The following is a 21,959-nucleotide window of genomic DNA, read 5'->3' as shown; positions in this document are numbered from 1 at the left end:
AGAGATACAGAAGAGAGATTTAAACAAATATGGGACCCATGGGAAACGTACTTCCTCAACTACATCCCTCCCTGATATGTGTTCGTACCTCCTAACCTTCATTGAAATGACCTATGGGACATTAGACGGGAAACAATTCTTATCTGGGATTCTACAGATTATTATGAATAACCTAACTAATATATATCACAATGATCCATGATTTTTCTTGATTTTTCTTGCTTCTCCTCCTTAGTGGGGCACAACTCACGCTATAATTGTTACGCTCTCCTTTCCACATTGATGGACAGACCACGGGAACAAATACTCAGGTGTTAACTTAGCCTGTATCTTATTAGTATGTTGTCTCTTTCTTGTATTTTGCTCTGGTTCTATGGATAATTGGAAATGTTGGACAATACAAATTCACAAGATAATCCATTTTTCATATCTTCAATTTTATTGTATTATAAACATGATATGTGCCTTTTTGTTGATATGGACATTTGCTGACAATTTCAAACGTTTGTATGGTACAATATATTTTCAATAAAAACAGTGTTACAAAAAAAAAAAGGGGGTACACACCAATAAAATGTTGAGAAACACTGCTCTATGGGACCCAGAGCCTCCCTCTCCTTAGGTGAGTATCTGACTTTTTTTTTTTAAACCGGTTCCCATTAGCTTTAAGGGTAGAAATACACTAGGCAGAATTGCATATGCATTTTCCATAGCACATAGTGGAAAACGCATATGCGATTCTGCTGAGTGTGTTCCTACCCTAAACGTTATGTTAGGCCTGGAACACACCAGAGGAGTTTTTCTGAGCGTTTTGAGTTTTTAAATTTGCTGCTAATGTTATCCTATGTGTCTGTGCACACTGGAGCAATGAGGTTGTGTAAAAAACCCCATAGCATTACATTGGGAAGAGCTTTTAGAGGTTTCAAAAGCTCTTCCCAATGTAATGCTATGGTTTTTTTTTACAAAACCTCATTGCTCCAGTGTGCACAGACACATAGGATAACATTAGCAGCAGAAATAAAAACTCAAAACGCTCAGAAAAACTCCTCTGGTGTGTTCCAGGCCTTACAGAGAATTCAGGTTCATGGACCTGACTGTTGTTTGAGCCAAATTTGTCTTTAAAAAACAGTGGAACTGCTGCCAGTAAGTGAAAACCATTACAGTACACTGTCTTATTGGAAGTATGGAACTTATTTTTCCTTGTACAGTTATGAAACTGTTATTCATGCTGCTATAATTACAGCTTGAGGTGTCTTATGTAGAATAGCTTTAGAACATTGCACGCTGTTTTGAGGATGTTTTTTTTTTTTTTAGTTTTCTGGACAGGCAGACTTGTTCTTGCATAAAGTGTTTTTTTTTGCTTAACCTCCTTAGCGGTAACCCCGTGTGTGACACGGGGTAAGCCGCCGGAGGGTGCCGCTCAGGCCCTACTGGGCCGATTTTCCTAATTTTTTTTTTGCTGGACGCAGCTAGCACTTTGCTAGCTGTGCCAGCACCCCGATCGCAGCCGCCGCGCGCCCGATTGCCGCTATCCGGTGCGGCGCGTGCCCCCCCCCCCTCCCCAGACCCCTGCCCTGCCTGGCCAATCAGTGCCAGGCAGCGCCTGGTGTGCCGTGCTCTTATCCCCCCTCCCGCCCGTCCCTGCGGCCGCCGCTGTTATTACCTTAGCAGCGGCCGCTCTCCCCTCTCCAGACCATGTATATGCTAGCAGCGTATCTCCGGCTGCTCTGTGTGATGCACTGATGCGGAAGGAGGCAGGGCTCGGTTACCATAGTAACGGCGATACATATCGCCGTTACAGGAAGCCGCTGCCCTCCTTTCTTCCGCATCAGTGCATCACACAGAGCAGCCGGAGATACGCTGCTTGAATATACACGCGCCGGAGAGGGGAGAGCGGCCGCTGTTAACAAGGTAATAACAGCGGCGGCCGCGGGGACGGGCGGGAGGGCACTCAACTGGCTATACTGGGGCACTATTCTGGGGTACTATACTGGCTATCCTGGGGCACTAAACTGGCTATACTGGGGCACTATTCTAGCTATACTGGGGCACTATTCTGGCTATACTGGGGCACTATACTGGGGCACTAAACTGGCTATACTGGGGCACTATTCTGGGGCACTATACTAGCTATACTGGGGCACAATACTGGCTATACTGGGGGGGCTATACTGGGGTACTATACTGGCTATACTGGGGCACTATACTGGCTATACTGGGGCACTATACTGGGGCACTAAACTGGCTATACTGGGGCACTATTCTGGGGCACTATACTAGCTATACTGGGGCACAATACTGGCTATACTGGGGTACTATACTGGCTATACTGGGGGGCTATACTGGGGCACTATACTGGCTATACTGGGGCACTAAACTGGCTATACTGGGGCACTATTCTGGGGCACTATACTAGCTATACTGGGGCACTATACTAGCTATACTGGGGCACAATACTGGCTATACTGGGGGGCTATACTGGGGTACTATACTGGCTATACTGGGGCACTATACTGGCTATACTGGGGCACTATACTAGCTATACTGGGGGGCTATACTGGGGCACTATACTGGCTATACTGGGGCACTATACTGGGGCACTAAACTGGCTATACTGGGGCACTATTCTGGGGCACTATACTAGCTATACTGGGGCACAATACTGGCTATACTGGGGGGCTATACTGGGGTACTATACTGGCTATACTGGGGCACTATACTGGCTATACTGGGGCACTATACTGAGGCAACTAAACTCCCTACACTGGGGCAACTATGCCAGCTATGCAGCCGCACCCCAGCCCCCCCCCCCCCCCCCATAGCGGCACTGTCCACTAGGTCGCGCAAACAACCGGGGGCCGCATCGCCCCCACCGCGCGCGCGCGCCGTTCCCCGGGGAAAAATTTGGTCAGACAGTGTTCCCCGGGCCGGAAAAGGTTGGGAAACACTGGTCTATAGCAATGACTGAAATAAAGCAAAATGCTAGAAAAGGCAAAGAAATGATGTATATGAGTTCTGCAATGTGCTCTCTCTCTCACTCCTTCTCCTACAGAAACAACAACCCACAAAGTGAAACTAACATGGCTGCCAGATTATATACTAGGAGGGTGGGTCAAACGACAATTGGTTGTTTAGGACGTATCTCAAAAGAAGCCTGTAATATGATTGGACAATCTCCAATACCCAGACACTTTCCTGTGTCTAGTAATTACTATTATAAACGAAATTACTTTCATTTTCAAAATTAAAATGTATTTCTTTATATAGCTAACAAGTAATTACGAAATTCGCGAAATTACGAAGAAATGCGAAATTACGTTATGGTTTAACGTGAAATTACGGTATAGTTGTACGTGAAATTGCGCGTTGAAAATTACGCTTCCGGTATTATCAATTACAATTTAAAGTGCAATTACGCTACCATAATTTCGCGCCGTAATAGCAAATTTCGCATGCGTAATTATAGTAACGCGAAATTTCGAAAATTTCGGCTCAACCCTAGGCGTAGTGGTTAGTACTCTCGCCTTGCAACTCTGGATTACTGGTTTGAATCCCAGCCACGGCAACATCTGCAAGGAGTTTGTATGTTCTCCCCGTGTCTGTGTGGGTTTCCTCCAGGCACTCTGTTTCCTTACACATGCCAAAAAGTCATACAGATAAGTTAATTGGCTTCCCCCTAAATTGGCCCTAGACTACGATACATACACAGACATATGATCATGGTAGCGATTAGATTGAGAGCTACGGTACTCTGAGGGACAGTTAGTGACAAGACCATATACTCTGTGCAGCGCTGCGGAAGATGTCAGCGCTATATTAATAATAATAAATATTTTCAGCTGTAACTCTGTGGTCATACTGTATGTCTGCTATTGTCTCCTCATCGGCCCCCTTCCCTGTCACTGCTGGAGAAATGGGCCGCCTGTGCTTACAAAATACAAAAACATGGCCTGACATATCATTGCTATGCTGATGACACCCAGCTATATTTGTCATTCAAACCTGACGTCACAGACCCTACTCCACAAATATTAAACATGAAAAGTATCCATGGTCAACAAAACCAAGCAACCACTGACTTCATGTGGAAAAAGGTATATAAATTTTATTAAATGACGTATCCAAACAAATAAAAACAAAAACGAATCTCCAGTGTGGCTGGGAGGGAATGTATGAATGATCAAATAATGGGTAAGTAATAATCAGGCAATGGGGGTGAAGAAATCTAAGACAAGTCGCATATGTGACCATAATAGCCTGAACAGCACCTACTCCTGAATACAATATTACTGAACACATGCATGTAATCGCTGTCAGTATAATAAAGATAAATGCCTCACCGTTCCAATTGCACTGACCCTCACAGCCCCGCCGGAGACAAGAGACCTCACATGTATCGCACCTCCTACGGTGCTTCTTCGGAGAAGCACCGTAGGAGGTGCGATACACCTCCTATTATGGTCACATATACAGGTGCGATACACCTCCTATTATGGTGCGATACACCTCCTATTATGGTCACATATGCGACTTGTCTTAGATTTCTTCACCCCCATTGCCTGATTATTACTTACCCATCATTTGATCATTCATACATTCCCTCCCAGCCACACTGGAGATTTGTTTTTGTTTTTATTTGTTTGGATACGTCATTTAATAAAATTTATATACCTTTTTCCACATGAAGTCAGTGGTTGCTTGGTTTTGTTGACCATGGATACTTTTCTTGTTTAATGTTGTGCTATATTTTCCATGGACATGGAAATTTATCAATTGCTCTATTTTTTGATGGTATGGTTTAGTGATTGTGAAACCTACTCCACAAATAAACGCATGCTTAGCTGAGCTTCAGGAGTGGATGAATAATAATTGGCTAAAACTTAATGCTGACAAAACTGAGGTTCTTGTTATCGAGGGCCAGAGCTCAACAGCAAAGCAGCCCCAGTCTCAACCAACACCGCTAAGGATAGGGAGCTCAGACCTGAACAACTCAGACTGTGTGCGCAGCCTGGGAGTACTGATTGATGGGAAATTAAGCTTCAGGAATCAAATCTCAGCTGTTGTGAAACATTCCTTCTTTCACCTAGGAATATTGCAAGGATTAAACACCTAATTCCTTCAGAAGATCTTCCAACCCTAGTTCATGCCTTCGTCACATCAAGGTTAGACTACTGCAACGTCCTCTACACAGGCCTGCATAAGAAAGACTTACGCCGCCTGCAATTAGTACAGAATGCCGCCGCAAGGCTGTTAACGAGCCAACCCCGCCATTGCCACATAACACCAACCCTGAGCTTACTCCACTGGCTACCGATAAAATGGAGAATTCTGTTTAAGATTGGCTTACTGACATTCAAATCCTTGCACAATCTGGGCCCTGGATACCTGAAGGACTTGTTGCAACTACATCACACCCCCCACAATCTTAGATCAAAAGGACGTAACACCTTGGTCACCCCCAGAGTCCACCTCAAAACCTTTGGAGACAGAGCCTTTTGTCATGCTGCCCCTACACTTTGAAACTCCCTGCCACACCCAATCAGGACAGCCCCATCCCTGGAAACATTTAAGTCTAAACTGAAAACCTACCTTTTCAGTCTGGCATTCATGGACATCTGACTATCTCCTCTGTAACACAACCCAGCCTGAAACCCTGTATTAATCTGAGACACAGCTATGCGCTTTGAGTCCTATGGGAGAAAAGCGCTTTACAAATGTTATTGTATTGTATTGTATTGCTTAGTGGCATTCCTCCTGCATTACTGTATGAGGGGGATGTGTCCTGGACTGCCAGGAATCTGGACACTGCCTAGGGTCTGTGCTCCAGTCCATAGGGTCATGCTAAGGAGGTCAACTCAAGGGACAACAGAGGTCACCACTGTGCTATCAAGGCTGTGTTTTGGACATTTTGGCACCCAAGGCAAGGAGGCTGTTGCCTCCCCAACCCTTTAAACTTATAAATAGGAAGTCTGTAGCCTACATTAATTGGCTTTGCAGACAGCAATGACAAATTGATAGGTTAGATACATAGATATTGTTTCTCTACAAAGGATATATGCATTACTACTCGGCCAGATACACCTTTGTGGCTCAAACTCGCTCAATCTACTTAAAGTGGACCTGAACTCTTGCACGGGACAGACGGAAAACATAGAGAAATGCATGCTGTATGTATTTACAGAGTTTAGCCTAATTACCCCTCATCTGTGACTAATCACAAGTGAAACGGTAATTTGATCTCTCAGCTGTTTCAGCTGAGCTCGGGAATCTCAACAGTCCTCGGCAGAGCAGCTAATGCCTGCTTCCACGAAAGCAGGACGTAGAGAAACTGCAAATTTATTGCATGATTTGTATCAACTGTAACAAAAAAATGTTTTTCTTTAAAGGTTATTATACTGTTGCTTATCTTTTAGAGTGGAGAGGAAGTTCTAAGTTCAGGTCCACTTTAACAAATCCTTCCTATTACTGTTAAAGAGAAAATGAAGCGGAAAAATTTTTTATGATATAATGATTTTTATGTGTAGTACAGCTAAGAAATAAAACATTAGGAGCAGAGACATAAGTCTTATATTGTTTCCACTACAGGAAGAGTTAAGAGACTCCAGTTGTTATCTATGCAGAAGAGCCATTGAGCTTTTAAAGTTGCAGAGAACTCTGTCTTCTGAAGCTTGTTATCTCAACTGTCAGTCATTGTATCCTCTTTTTCTCTGCAGAGGACAGGTCAATAGTTCACTAGCCTGCTCTGTAAAATCATTTAGAATGCTGAGTAGTGTGTAAACTGCAAATATTAGAGAATAATGCAATGTTATAAAAAAAAAACACTATATAACTGAAAATAAAAATATGACAATATTTTATTTGCTACTAATGTTCTAGTAATTATCCATACTACACATACAATTCATTATATCATAATTTTTTTCTGCTTCAGTGTCTCTTTAAAGAGAGGTGTGTAGCCACTTTATAAAAAAAAAAAAAAAAAAAAAAAGATTATACGATGGTGTGCAGCCCGGGTCTTTACAGGTTGGACTATTGTCCTGGAAATCCAAAAGAGTTGCAATTACAGTAGAATCCCTTTAAACTCCAATAGACCAGGAAAAGTAGTTTACTTTATCAGAAATGATCATACATTGTATGCATTGGCTGGGACCTGAGGGCAGAGTTTACTATATCTAGAGGTTTACTGTATCAGAGTTTACTATAACGAGATTCTACTGTAATACAGACCAAATCAAACAATTACAGCTTAATCAGCTCATGAACAGTACCTGAGATTTATTGTTATGCTCAGGGCCGGCCTTAGGTTTCACAGCGCCCTGAGCAAAACCTGATTTTTGTGCCCCCCTTCATCCTCTTCACGCATGTGCGCACACACACGCACTCACACACACACACAGGCCCATATGCAATTCATCTTTTCTCCTGAGATATCTCCTAGGACAGTGGTTCCCAACTTTTTGGACGTCATGACACATCACGCCAAATGCTCAGATCTCTGTGACATGTCACATATGTATAATAGGAAAAATAGTATTAATAACTAGAGTTGGGCCGAACCTCCGATTTTAGGTTCTCGAACCGGGTTCGCGAACTTCCGCGGAAGGTTCAGTTCGCGTTAAAGTTCGCGAACCGCAATAGACTTCAATGGGGATGCGAACTTTGAAAAAAAAATAATAATTATGCTGGCCACAAAAGTGATGGAAAAGATGTTTCAAGGGGTCTAACACCTGGAGGGGGGCATGGCGGAGTGGGATACACGCCAAAAGTCCCCGGGAAAAATCTGGATTTGACGAAAAGCAGCGTTTTAAGGGCAGAAATCACATTGAATGCTAAATGACAGGCCTAAAGTGCTTTAAAACATCTTGCATGTGTATACATCAATCAGGTAGTGTAATTAAGGTACTGCTTCACACTGACACACCAAACTCCACTGAACAGAACAGGTATGCAGTGGCGGGTTCACTAAACAGGTATACAGTGGCGGGTCCACTGAACAGAACAGGTATGCAGTGGCGGGTTCACTGAACAGGTATGCAGTGGTGGGTTCACAGAACAGGTATGCAGTGGTGGGTTCACAGAACAGGTATGCAGTGGCAGCAGGATCACTGAACAGGTATGCAGTGGTGGGTGGGTTCACAGAACAGGTATGCAGTGGTGGGTTCACAGAACAGGTATGCAGTGGCGGGATCACTGAACAGGTATGCAGTGGTGGTGGGTGGGTTCACAGAACAAGTATGCAGTGGCAGGATCACTGAACAGGTATGCAGTGGTGGGTGGGTTCACAGAACAGGTATGCAGTGGCAGCAGGATCACTGAACAGGTATGCAGTGGTGGTGGGTGGGTTCACAGAACAGGTATGCAGTGGCAGGATCACTGAACAGGTATGCAGTGGCAGGATCACAGTACAGGTATGCAGTGGGCTGAGGGCTCACTGAACAGAACAGGTATGCAGCCAGGAAGAAGTTAAGCCTAACTAATCTTTCCCTATATGAGAGACTGCAGCAGCTCGCCCTACTCTCACTAATGCAGGCACACGAGTGGCCGTAATGGCCGCCGCTGCCTGCCTTATATAAGAGGGGTGGGGCTCCAGGGGCTAGTGTAGCCTAATTGGCTACACTGGGCCTGCTGACTGTGATGTAGAGGGTCAAAGTTGACCCTCAGGTGCATTATGGGGCGAACCGAACTTCTTCCGCAAAACGTTCGCGTGCGGTACCCGCATGCGAACCACCTAAGTTCGCGCGAACCACGTTCGCCGGCGAACCGTTCGGCCCAACTCTATAACCACAAATGGATGGAAAGAGTGCATTATCCTGAATATACTTAAAAATGAAGGCTAGAACCTTTCAGGTATATTAATAAAAACTGTCAGCGGGACAGTTAGCCGCCCCCCCCCCCCTTCCCATTTAGAATGATAGCACAGCACCGACAATTTGCACCATGCGTTATAGCTGCAGTGCGCCCCCCCAAAAAAATGCCCCCCAATCTCACGTGTAGGTGCCCTCAATATAGGTTGCCAAGCATAGGTGCCCCCAGTATAGGAAGTCAGTTGAAGGTCTCCATTGCCCCCATAGGTAGCCAGGCGTAGGAGCCTCCAGTATAGGTAGCCATGTGTTGGAGCACTCAGTAAAGGTAGCCAGCTATAGGTGCCCCCAGTATAGGAAATCAGGTGTAGGTGCCCTCAGTATAGGTAACCAGCTATTAGGCGTCCCCTTGGAAGCCGGCACCCTGAGAGACCGCTCTGGTCGCACAGGTCAAAGGCCGGCTATGGTTATGCTGTTCAGGCCACCTTTGTTTTGTTGATCACTAGTGTCCATGGAGGTGTTAAAATAACCATTCATCCCTGTCTAAATGGAACTATTAGTTGTTTGTTTATAAAAAATCCATAAAACTCAGTCTGCTAATAATAGCTCCTTGGTGCCCCGGCCCGAGCAGCTGTCAACCTGGGATCTGCTTGGTTTGTCTATGCCTAAAAACGGCCTTGGTCCATATGTTACTAACATGTAAGGTGCTCCACGTTCATCTTTGCCCATGAGTCCACTTTACCTGATGGTGGTCCAGGGTTTGGGACAGAAGATGAGGCTGCTGTGAGATCTAAAAATCATGTATTTATGAGGTTTTTTTTTATAATAACAGTTTTAATTGTTTTGACTGCTTTTCTTTTCCCAGTATGGTGTAGGTCTCTGAGTTTGTTTGTGTTTATTTTGCTATTATTACTCCTGAAAAGGATGATGCCATTTTACACATGCTTTAGTCTACAAAACAGACCTTGAAGGGATTTCTTTGTTTGAACTCTTTATTCAAAGGCCCAGATCTAAACACAAATGGACAAGCTATTATTGTTATGCAGGAATAACATCAGCTTAACTAGGGTCCGATCACTCAGTTTACATTTAAAGAACATCTGAGTCTAAAAAAGTCAAATGCAGTATCTACGTTACATTTGCTAGTAATGTCCTAATTTTCTCAGGGTGTGCCCTCCATTCATTCGCCGTCATTCCACCTACTATGTTGTCCATTTGTAGGCCTCGGCTGATATTAGTCATGACCGTTGATCTGGAATTAATGCCGCCCCCAGTGAATGTGCAGTAGGGTGCTTTCAGACGCCGTCGTCTGTGTGTCTGAAAGAAAGCTACTATGCATCTACGGGGGAAATTAGTTATGGATCAAAGGTCATGACAAATATTAGTTAAAGCCTGCAAACGGACAACATAGCGTAGGAACAGTGGTGAATGATGGGGGGGGGGGGGGGGGGGACACAGCCTGAGAAAGGAGTACATAAAAAGTAGCTACTGCATTTGATTTCAATTGTTTAGTTTCAAATTTAAGTGATGTTTAACTCTAAGCAGGGCCCTTTTTAAAGTGAATGTAAAGCAGAATTAAAAAGAAACAGATACTTACTTAAGGAGAGGGAAGGCTCTGGGTCCTATAGAGCCTTTACGTTCCTCTCATGGTCTCCTCGTTCCAGCGCTGTAACCACCATTAGCAGTAGTTGACTGACTGGTCGAATACTGCTCTCTGCCATTGTGGGAGGCTTTGGAAGTCTTCGAGAGCCCGAGTGCTCCCAATGATGGACAGCTCCATACTGCAACTGCGCGAGTGCCCTCTCTCTCATGCTGCGCAGTACGGAGCCACCCATCTTCTGGAGCACTGGGGCTCCCAAAGACTTCCAAAGCCTCCAGTGGCGGGGCATTGGAACAGGGGTGACAGCACTGGAACAAGGGGACCGTGAGTGGAATGTGAAGGCTCTATAGGACCCAGAGTTTTCCCACTATTTAGGTAAGTATAGCGATGGGCTTCCGAGTAGGATGCCACTCGAATTCATGATTAAAATAAGGATTAATTGCCTCAGGTGTGTGGCTGGAAGAGAGGGGGTTACTTACCCATAAGTCCGTTGTCTTCTATGGGTTCCAAATGTCTTGCACACGTCCTATTGGACACGCTGCAAGACTCATTACCGTGCACTTCCTCCTTCCGGCTTGAAGGAGGAAGTGCACGGTAGTGAGTCTTGCAACACATCCAACAGTATGCATGCACGACGTTTGGAACCCATAGAAGACAACGGACGTATGGATAAGTAACCCCCTCTCTTCCAGACGCACACCTGGGGCAATTAAGCCTCATTTTAATCACAGATTCGAGTGGCTTCCTACTCAGAAGCCCATTGCTAGATAAGTATAATTTTTTTTAAACTTATATTATCAATCACCCTCTTTCCTCCTTGATGTGTGATTGAACAAGTGGCAATACAGGGGGGAGGAGACAACGGCTAGTCCAGCTGCAGGGAGAACCCTCACCCACTGCATTGTAGGAAGAGAAAGACTTGGGCAATGGCCAGGAGGTGGAGGCGGTAATGGCCAGCCCTAGGGATGAGCGTAATGACCTAATTACGAATTTCCGAAATTTCGCGAAATTACTACAATTACGATTTTAGCAGTAATCGAAATTTCGTAATTTTCGCAAATTACGCAAATTTTCGTAATTACGATTACGAAATTTAGTATTTTAAAGTTTGCAAAGGTTTCTATCCCTCTAGATGCCTAAAATGAATAACCTCCTCCTCCTCCTCCTCCTCTCTCTCTCTCTCTCTCTCTCTCTCTCTCTCTCTCTCTCTCTCTCTCTCTCTGTAGTATTTCAAAACCATACTCACATTCATGACATGTCCAGGGATCAAACCCAGGCCAACCACATGGAAGACAGCTATGCTCACCACCATACCACCAAACACACACTAAATAGACTGCTAACCTAAATCTTACTTGTAGACAGTCATATGAGACACATGCTGGGTGCAGGGCTTTGTGATTGGACCATGCGATAGAGTGAGGTGCAAAAATGAAATCATGCCTAGCAGAGGATGGTTTCACAGTGCTAAATGCTAGGCTGGCTGTGGTGCAATTGGTTAGTGTGTCTGGCTGGTAACAGCAAGGTTACAGGTTCGATTCCATCCAGGCATGTCTTTTCCTTTTGCGTTCAACAGTTGTCCAAACAGAGCCAACAGAGCCCCAGATAGCCATGTAGAGTTAGGTCACAGCTAGCCTGGCTGTGGTGCAATTGGTTAGTGTGTCTGGCTGGTAACAGCAAGGTTACAGGTTTGATTCCATCCAGGCATGTCTTTTCCTTTTGCGTTCAACAGTTGTCCAAACAGAGCCAACAGAGCCCCAGATAGCCATGTAGAGTTAGGTCACAGCTAGCCTGGCTGTGGTGCAATTGGTTAGTGTGTCTGGCTGGTAACAGCAAGGTTACAGGTTTGATTCCATCCAGGCATGTCTTTTCCTTTTGCGTGCGCGCGCTGCGCCATTGAACCCCATGGGGTATTTTGCGTGCGTAAAACTTTACGCATGCAAAACTTTGTGCTCGGTGTTTGGACAACTGTTGAACTCAAAAGGAAAAGACATGCCTGGATGGAATCGAACCTGTAACCTTGCTGTTACCAGCCAGACACACTAACCAATTGCACCACAGCCAGGCTAGCTGTGACCTAACTCTACATGGCTATCTGGGGCTCTGTTGGCTCTGTTTGGACAACTGTTGAACGCAAAAGGAAAAGACATGCCTGGATGGAATCGAACCTGTAACCTTGCTGTTACCAGCCAGACGCACTAACCAATTGCACCACAGCCAGCCTAGCATTTAGCATTGTGAAACCATCCTCTGCTAGGCATGATTTCATTTTTGCACCTCACTCTATCGCATGGTCCATGGTCCAATCACAAAGCCCTGCACCCAGCATGTGTCTCATATGACTGTCTACAAGTAAGATTTAGGTTAGCAGTCTATTTAGTGTGTGTTTGGTGGTATGGTGGTGAGCATAGCTGTCTTCCATGTGGTTGGCCTGGGTTTGATCCCTGGACATGTCATGAATGTGAGTATGGTTTTGAAATACTACAGATCTCTAGAGAGGGAGAGGGAGAGGAGGAGGCTGGCTGTGCTATTCATTTTAGGCATCTAGAGGGATAGAAACCCTTAGAAACCTGAAAAAGTAAAATTTCGGTTGGAGACACGAAATTCGTCATTACGGGAGTGAAATTTCGATTACGAAATTGTAAATTACGATTTGAAAATTAATTACGAAATTACGAATTTGGGTCGTAATGTTAAATTTCGCATTCGTAATAAAAGCAGTTCGAAATTTCGAAAATTTCGGCTCATCTCTACCCAGCCCGGCTGCAGGGAAAAGCCCCACCCCCTGCACTGAATAAGGAGAGCGACGCAGGTGGAAGACTAAGATGAAATGAGAGAGTTCAGGCAATGGGGTTAAAGGGGGAAGGAGGGGGGGGGGTCAGGATTTTTACCTTACCTTTTCCCCCTGTAGTCTATTAGCTGGGTATCACGCTGATGCGTGAGAGGCATAGACGTAGTGAACAAATACAATGCTAGAGGGCAAGAGTAGTCAGGATCAGGCCGTAGTCGTAAACAGACAGAGGTAACAAGGTACAGTGCCGTAAGGCAATCTCGTAATCGATAACAGGCAGGGTCAGCATTAAGGTTAGATGTCAGTCTAGTTAGAAGGATCAGGCAATAGAGTCGTCAAGGCAGGCCGAGTCAAAACACGTGTTATCAGATGGCAGCGGCACAAAAGGAAAAGACAGGAGTAAGGTCAGGAGTCAGGCGAGAGGTCGGCACACAGATAATATACAATCAGATGTTACAAAATAATATTACAATAATATATACGAAAATAACAAAGACTGACTAACTGGAGTACATATATATTGTGCGTCTACACAATATATCAATGTAGCTCAAAATTACTAGCTAGACCTACTGTAGAACCAGTGAACTGATTAGTATCAAGGCCAGTGAGCAACTGACTCACTGAGCCTAAAATACCTGAAGTGATGAGCCAGGCCAGCCCTCAGGAGGACGAGTCTACCATCAGACATGCCTCCTAAGCTTGTAAAGGCCGCTCTGACTCGCGTGCGTGCGACTAAGAGAACTGCACATGCGCGCGCCCTGACTCATCTCCGGAGAGACGCCAGGGATGCCATCCGAAGCTGACGGCGTTGGACATCCCCCACGCGAGCGAGTCCCGCCGGAGACGCCGCGGGAGACGTCGCGGGCCCGGGTGAGGTAAGATCGTTACGTGTTTTTTACCAACTGGTCAGCGTGAACCTTGCATGCTGGTACCTAGCATCTCTTCTCAGGACCGTATCCCTTCCAATCCACCAAATACTGTAAAGAGTTACGGACCTTTCTGGAGTCGAGAATCCTGTTTACATCATACTCAGGTTCTCCATCAACCTCAACAGAAGGTGGAGGAGCAGAAGAAGACACAGTGTTAGCAGCAAGCTTTAAGAGGGAGACATGAAATGAGTCACCTCCTTTGATGGTTTGAGGTAAGGTTACCTGATATGCAACATCATTAATTTTCTTTTGTATGGGGTAAGGACCGATAAATCTCGGCCCTAACTTCACAGATGGTTGTCGCAAAGGAATGTTACGGGTGGAAACCCAAACAAAGTCTCCAGGAAAAAACTCCCATTCAGGTGAACGTCGGGCATCGGCATAGCATTTTTGTCGAGATACTGCGTCTCGCAAATTCTGCTGAACCTGAGGCTAGATACGTTGTACATGAGCACTCCATTCCTCCAAAGCCGGACAAAGAGAGGGTGAGGAAGGAAAACAATTGAATCTAGGATTCTGACCCGTAACAATCCAAAACCGCCACATCTTTGTGGGAAGGGGAGATTATTGAATACAAATTCTGCAAATGAAAGAAAGTCAAGCCATGATTCTTGACAACCGGAGACAAAACAAGGTAAAAACTGTTCTAAAGATTGGTTGGTTCTGTCTGTTTTCCCATTAGTCTCTGGATGGTCTCCAGACGAGTAAGACAGGGTAATTCCTAATTTATTGCTGAGCTTACGCCAAGAATGTGACACAAATTGAACTCCCCGATCAGATACGATGTTGTCAGGGATTGCATGTAACCAGAATATGTGAACCACAAATAATTTTGCCAATTGTTCAGCTGAAGGCAAGCCAGCGAGAGGCACAAAGTGAGCCATTTTGCTAAAACGATCCACAACTCAGATTACTATTTTTCCTACCGAAGGAGGTAAATCTACCACAAAGTCCATGGCTAAGTGGGAACAAGGCCTAGAGGGAATAGGTAAGGGCATAAGATGACCTCGCGGAGCGACTCGCAAGGCCTTATTTTTGGCACAGATGGCACAGGCTGCTACAAAAGCCATGCAATCTTTCTTGAGCGTGGGCCACCATACATGTCAAGCCAACAGTTCCAAAGTTTTAGCCTCTCCTGGATGACCTGCTAATTTAGATTTATGAAATAACTGAAGAATCTGCAAACGCAATTGCAATGGGACAAAGTCTACATCTGCATGAAATGGTTGCAACAAAGCATGTACATCAGGAAATTCTGTAGTCAGCTGGGATGCTCGTCCGGATTCCCGGATATCCGGGTAACCTGGATATCCGAACTTTTTTCAGCTATCCGATTCGGATTCCGGATTTTTTTTAAAATCTGGATTGCTATCTGCGGATAGTTTCACCCATGATCCGGATATCTGCGGATTTACCAGATATCCAAATCCGGATTACAGGTTCAGTGAAAAAAGACACACACACGCACGCACGCACGCACGCACGCACGCACACACACACACACACACACACACACACACACACACACACTCTGCTTTGAAACACTGATGATATGATCAGAAGTCTCTGGCTACAGGGACTGAGTTTCACACTCTGTGGGTGTGGCTGCTGCCTGGAGGTTACAAGGAAGCAGGCACAGACTGGATGTCTCTGAGTAGATTGCAGCCTAAAGCAAGGACAGTCTGTGGTACAGGAAGTGGCCAGTGTCTGGGCTCCTGATCACTAATTTGATTTTGTTTGACATCAACTATTCAGGCAGCTTAGGCAGAGCTAAAATCAAGATCTGCCACTGAGTGCTTATACACATACTCAGGAACTTATTATTTTGTGTCAAAATTTGGGCTTTAAAGAAAAGGCGGGGATGATTCCTATGTTAAGAACAAAGGGCCCACAGATCAGTGTGGCAGTAGTGACAGGGCAAAAGTCTTCCACCATTGAGTCTCATAGGTGCTTTTACTGCGGCCACTAGGTGTCCTCTGCCCATGGTGCTCCAAATGTCACATAAAGTCACATGATGAGCAGAGAATCTCAGACCACAAGGAAGGTAGAGACCAAAAACGCTAAGTGGCTGCAGCAGGACTGCCGGAGAAACCTGAAGGTTGGAGTGGTAAGCCTTGTCACTGCTGCCACACTGATCTGTAGGTCTGAAGGGACTCAGCTAGGAGAACACGGGAGGGGAGCCTTGGTGGAAGGTGGTGGGAAGAAGTCTGGGCCCCTCCTCCCCATGATGGCAGGGGCTGCTATCCCATGATTACACCACCGCGCTTCGCCATCAACTCCTTCCATAGCTGTTTCAAGCACCTGTGTCGGTCGCACACGTTTCTGGCCCCTGCAATGCATGCTGGGAGATCTCTTGGCCACACATTACTTTTTCTTGCTGCATGGAGTTGCTTTTTTAGTAAAGGCCTCAGACACAAATAAATATATTCAAGATCCAGTCTGCACACAGACGCATACAATGAATACCGTCCATCACCCTTTTCAGCAGTAAATAATAATGATGCACACACTCTGCTTGGGAAACAATAAAAGAAGGAACCAGAATACCAAAAACTAGACAAAAATAACGAAAGAAGGAATATTCATGTGGAAAATGGATACGATGCACATTGGCAGTTTCCTGCGGCCGCTCTGTACTTCACTAAATAAAATGATGATATACTTACAACTCTGAGACAGCTTTGTGCATTCCCAAAACACTGGTCTGGTCTGTGTGCTGAATGTCCTTCCCTAGAAAAGATATTGTCATATTTAGAAGCTCCACCCTTGCTAGTGGTTTAGAAGGAGAGAAAGGGGGGGAAGAGAGACTTGAAGAGTGAGCTGGCTGTGGAGTTCAAACGACCAGCTGAGCTAAGACAATCTGCTTTGTTTGTGGTCTGTGCACTCACCTCGGGCGGCTGCTAGAACAAAAGTTCCCCTCACTTGTCCTCAGGCCTGTTGCTCTGGGTCTGCTCCGGTGAATCAGGACTGAAGCATGTCTTCCTGGAGAGTAGAAGTCAGAAGTGTTACATTTGGCTCCCAGTTGTGACTTTTTTTGCAGCCCGGCTGCCTATCCCATATTCTGTGATTCGAGACCTGCCGGCAAACACCAGTACTAAAATACACTCTAGTTTTAGCAGGAACGGAAAACGATGTAACAGGTCGTTTGCTTAGAAAGCACACACGTTGGCAGACTCCCACGCACGCTTGTCAGTGCATGCACGGCGACTGTCGCCACTCACTGACAAAACCGCAAAGTGGAAGGTTCAGACGCCATGCAAAGCAATTAAACTACTTATAAAACGTAAAAGCGATGGCAAAAGACCATTTTGTAAAGCTTCCATTATCAGTAATGAAGTTATACTGCATCATTCATTTTGCTTCGGAAACTGGATATGGCACTGCAGCACCTCACGCTGCTTACATGCAGCAGGCTGTACAGAAGCTTTGTGGCTACTTGTACCTCTATCCAGTCTACGGATACGAGATGAAAAACTAACTATAACAAGTAACTTGTCTATATATCTTATCTAAAGTTTAGATAGTTTAAACAGCAAATCTAGCTGCAAACAGCTTCAACAGTTTATGATTATTTATTTCTGTGATACAATGAGAGCGACTATGTTCTGTTTGTCACATTACACACAGTCAAACTGATCTGCATCTCCAGCCCTCAGCCTGTGAAAACTTCACTCCCCTCTCCTCCTCCCTCCTCCCCTTTGCCTCTGAAATCTTTGGCTAGTATTTTAAAAATATTTAACAAGAGCGTATTGTTCACTGAAGGCCTGTTTTTGACGGTGCGATGTGGTCATCGCTGATGCTGGTTTCTGATGTGAAACCAGCCTCAAACAAAGCAGAAATAATGACCCTTTGGACTTTCCTGCAGTAACCTTATCTCAAGCTGTCACTCATTATTACCTTGCTGTTTAAGTGCTGTTAAAGATGAAACAGGTGGTTTTGGTGCACGGAGCTCACTGCCGGGTGCCGAAACCAGGCGCACCATAGCAGCAATGTAAAGCTGCGCGGGGCGTGTAATGGTAATTCGGAGCTCCGGCTGTTGCTGGACCACAAATTACATCTCCCTCCAAGTTGCAACAACTCAGAGGGTGAATAGTATTTAACGACTCTGGAAAGTTTTGCGGCAGCAGGGAGAGCCGTTATTCTGCTTTCCCAGCGCCCATCTCACCGGCGAAGCGCTTAAAACCCAGTGGGTTGAAGAATTCAGAGAAGCTCTTTGCATAGATAACAACTGAAAGCTGTTTAACTCTTCGTGTACTGGAAAACAATATGAGACTCTTTTCTTTGCTGCTAATGTTCTATTTCTTAGCTGGGCTACACATACAATTCATTATATCATGTTTATTTTCGCTTCAGATTTGCTCTAAACACCCCACATTTTTCTAAAAGGTTTTTGCGTGTAAACTTAATGCAATATTCCATGTTTGCTGATGAAAAAGGAGTCCCCTCAGTGAAGATTCATGTCATATTAAATGTGTTACCTTGTTTGTATTTGCAAAAAACATCCATATGGATAACTCGCCCATCCTGACAGCACTGTGAGTATTGGGTGTATCATTGCTCTGATTAGTGAAGCCGGTGCTCCTCAAGCGTTTCAAAGCATTCTGCTCTGTGCAACTAAGAGGAGAGCTAATGGGGAGTTATTGGACAGTCTCTATTTTACAGAGAATACTAAAAGGTATGTACAGTATTTCCTGCATGGATAAACACCGCTAGTGGAGTATCTAGGTCCTTTAACAAGTTATTTCTGGGCATAGGCTGTCCAGGCAAAAGCCTTGGGTGCCCTCTGGTGTCCAGGGTTAAAAACTGCACACTTTGTACTAATAAAATTCTGTTTCAGTGTATTCCAGCTTTTAAAGTACCCCTCTGATGCCTTATAGCTTTCCAAGGTACCTTGTAGTGTAATCCTAGGCTGATGCTACCCCACTCCCACTCTTACTCCCCTGTCCATAGAGTGCATGTACATATGTGGGGAAGGGGGTAGGGTACAGGCTGCCTTTTAAGACATGCACAGCATGCTTAAACTTTATTATGATCTTGCCAGAACTTATGTCCGTTCTCCATTGTATACACGTTTGCTATCATGTACTACACTTTATGTATTAATACTTTGTAACTTCAGCACTTTGCAACAAGCATTTTTGCACTGAGTTCATCACTGGGTTCTCCCCTGACAAAGCCCCTCTGGAGGGAACCATGTAGGAATTGTTTGTGGCGTTTTTGGTCACTAATAATTTAGGGCAATTTCAGGTGTGTCTAGGACTAGGGGGACTTTGGCCCTTCTCATGCATCCTCGCGGCCACAGCCCACATGTACATGACTATTTGATGATCACCTGCACTGTTTAAGTAGCTCCTTATATATGCCTTAAAGAGGAACTCCAGTGAAAATAATGTAATAAAAACTTAATTTTTACAATAATTATGTATAAATGATTTAGTCAGTGTTTGCCCATTGTAAAATATTTTAAATCCCTGATTTATATTCTGACATTTATTACATGGTGACTTTTTTACTGCTGGCAAGTGATGTTGCTGCTGCTGCTTGGTGTTTTGGCAGTTGGAAACAGCTGTAAACAGCTATTTCCTACAATGTAACAGGGTTCACAGACAGAAAACTGCCAGAAGTACCTTGGTACTCAGAGCTTCTTGTGGGAATGGTTTCACCACAATATCAGTCATACAGCGCCCCCTGATGGTCTGTTTAAGAAAAGGAATAGATATCTCATGTAAAAGGGGTATCAGCTATTGATTAGGATAAAGTTCAATTCTTGGTCGGAGTTTCTCTTTAAATTCTCAGATTTTAGACACACTTAAAGTTACATTTTAACATTTGATATTTATATTTGATATTTATCAGGCATATCGCCACCCCGTTTGTGCTTTGCAAGCGACAAAAGAAAGACAATTTTGAATATTTTAAACAAAGGTGGAATTTCACTTTCAGGCAGAACTATACTGTACATTTTAAAAATGATACCTGGTGGCTTTGAAGAAGACTCGATATCGTGGCTGTTCTTCCTTGTGTCGCAAACCAGGCTTCCTGTCGCATCTCTCTTAAAGCAAACCTGAAGCAAAATAAAAACTTATGATATAATGAATTGTATGTGTAGTAATGAGAATGAATAGAACAGAGTCTCATATTTTTAATTACATAGCTTTTTTATATATATATATAACATTGCATTGTACTGTCTGTCAGTTGCAGTTTTTAAACTACGCTCTGTCTTTTAAGCTATATAACAAAGCAGGAATAATGATCCTTTAAACTTTCCTGCAGTAAAACCTTATCTCAAGCTGTCTCTCTGTGTTGCTTGGCTGTTTATGCACTTCAAACAACAGGACTGTATTTGACCCAGTGGGTGGAATAGCTCAGAGAAGCTCTTTTGCAAAGATAACAGCTGAAGTTTTTTTTTTACTCTTTCTGTACTTGAAATCTAAAGAAGCATGTGATTTGTTTGATGGGCTGATAGATTTGCAAAGCTCTGATTTGCTGTGGTCACATCCTGCTTTAGCACATGACCATGACTAGCAAACCAGAGACTTGCATATCTATCACCTGACCAAACTGATCATATTCTTCTCTATGAGTTCTCCTAGACATGACCATCACTAGTTCTGTTAGGTGATCTCTGCAGAATGTTCGTTTACTGAGAGTTCTATGCACAGGGGAGGGAGATATTCCTTGCTTGGCAGTTGAAAACATCCGTTATTTCCCACAATGCAACGAGGTTCACGGATAGCAAACTGTCAGGACCATGGTCATGACATCACACTGTGGGAGGGCTTTCACCACAATATCAGCCACAAGATTCAAAGATAAAGATAAAGAAAATATAAAGATTTCTCATGGGAAAGGGGGCATCAGCTACTGATTGGGATGAAGTTCAATTCTTGGTTAAAGTTCCTCTTTAAGAATGCCCCCACCTGCAGCATGTCGGCACTGTGCAGGCAAAGCAATAGTGCTAATGCCTGGTCTCACTCACCTGAGCAGTAGCTGGGCTCCCAGTCTGTGAGGCTTCTCGATGCAAACAGCTGTTTTCGGCTTCCATACACCACAACAACAGAAGAGGGGCTGGCTGGAGGCGTTGTCCTCACATGAAGTTACTTAAGAAGCTCCAAACGGATTCTTGTTGTTCTCTTGAGATAAAAATAGACACAACAGTGCCTTGCTCCGAGCCTGACTTGACTTTCCTTGGGAGGGGGGAACACTTCTAGAGGAGGTTGCAGTAATCCCAGGCTTTTTCTTGCAGGGTCTTGTGAAATTCTAATCTCCGCCAGGAAACAGGGAAGCAAAGTATTCTACACCCTGCACAGCAATAGGACACAAAGGGAAGTAGCATGATTGAAATAACTTAAACTCTGTAAACTCTGGGCTCAGCATAACTGACCCTGGAATAAATAATCCCACCACCAAAGTGTAAATATGTATATGGTTGCATTGTTAATTTGGTTTAAAAAAAGGCATCAATTTATCAAGTCCAACCAGAATAAAAAAAAAATTAAACATTAAGGTGTATGTACAGGGGCATAACTAGAAATCACTGCCCCCCACCCCAGTGGAACTTTGGATGCCCCCCCCCCCTCTCTTTCTGCACAGGTAAACTGAGAACCAATGTTATTCAATGTGCTAGTGCACGCTTGAATGCGCTTTCCCCATGCAGATAGAGACTGACAGCATTCAAGCACTGGAAACATTTTCTCTATCAATTACATTAGCTTTTGTGATAAAACGTGCATGTTTTCACATCTACAGACACACGTGGGGTTTGATTCAATAAACCGTGATAAGACAAAAAATCACATGCTTTCAAAGTTATCACAAAGTTATCAAAGTTA

At 44.4% G+C, this 21,959-nt stretch overlaps 1 protein-coding gene across 2 annotated transcripts in view; it reads right to left on the bottom strand.

The window, feature by feature from the left end:
• Window positions 1-21,362, bottom strand: part of C1QTNF8 (C1q and TNF related 8) — a 53,436-nt gene extending 32,074 nt beyond the window's left edge. The window contains exons 1-4 of one of the 2 annotated variants that reach the window (XM_068246693.1): window positions 21,107-21,362; window positions 20,101-20,188; window positions 17,013-17,106; window positions 16,791-16,854 (exon numbers count right to left, since the gene is read on the bottom strand). The gene's annotated coding sequence lies outside the window, so the exon portion shown is untranslated. The remainder of the gene's footprint in view (window positions 1-16,790; window positions 16,855-17,012; window positions 17,107-20,100; window positions 20,189-21,106) is intronic. The other variant, XM_068246694.1, reaches the window with a different exon arrangement.
• Between the last annotated feature and the right edge of the window lie 597 nt (window positions 21,363-21,959).

Source organism: Hyperolius riggenbachi, chromosome 7, assembly GCF_040937935.1.
Source record: "Hyperolius riggenbachi isolate aHypRig1 chromosome 7, aHypRig1.pri, whole genome shotgun sequence".
NCBI lineage: Eukaryota > Metazoa > Chordata > Amphibia > Anura > Hyperoliidae > Hyperolius > Hyperolius riggenbachi.
The sequence above is the reverse complement of the archived record's forward strand: the minus strand, read 5'-3'. Positions and strand labels throughout refer to the sequence as shown.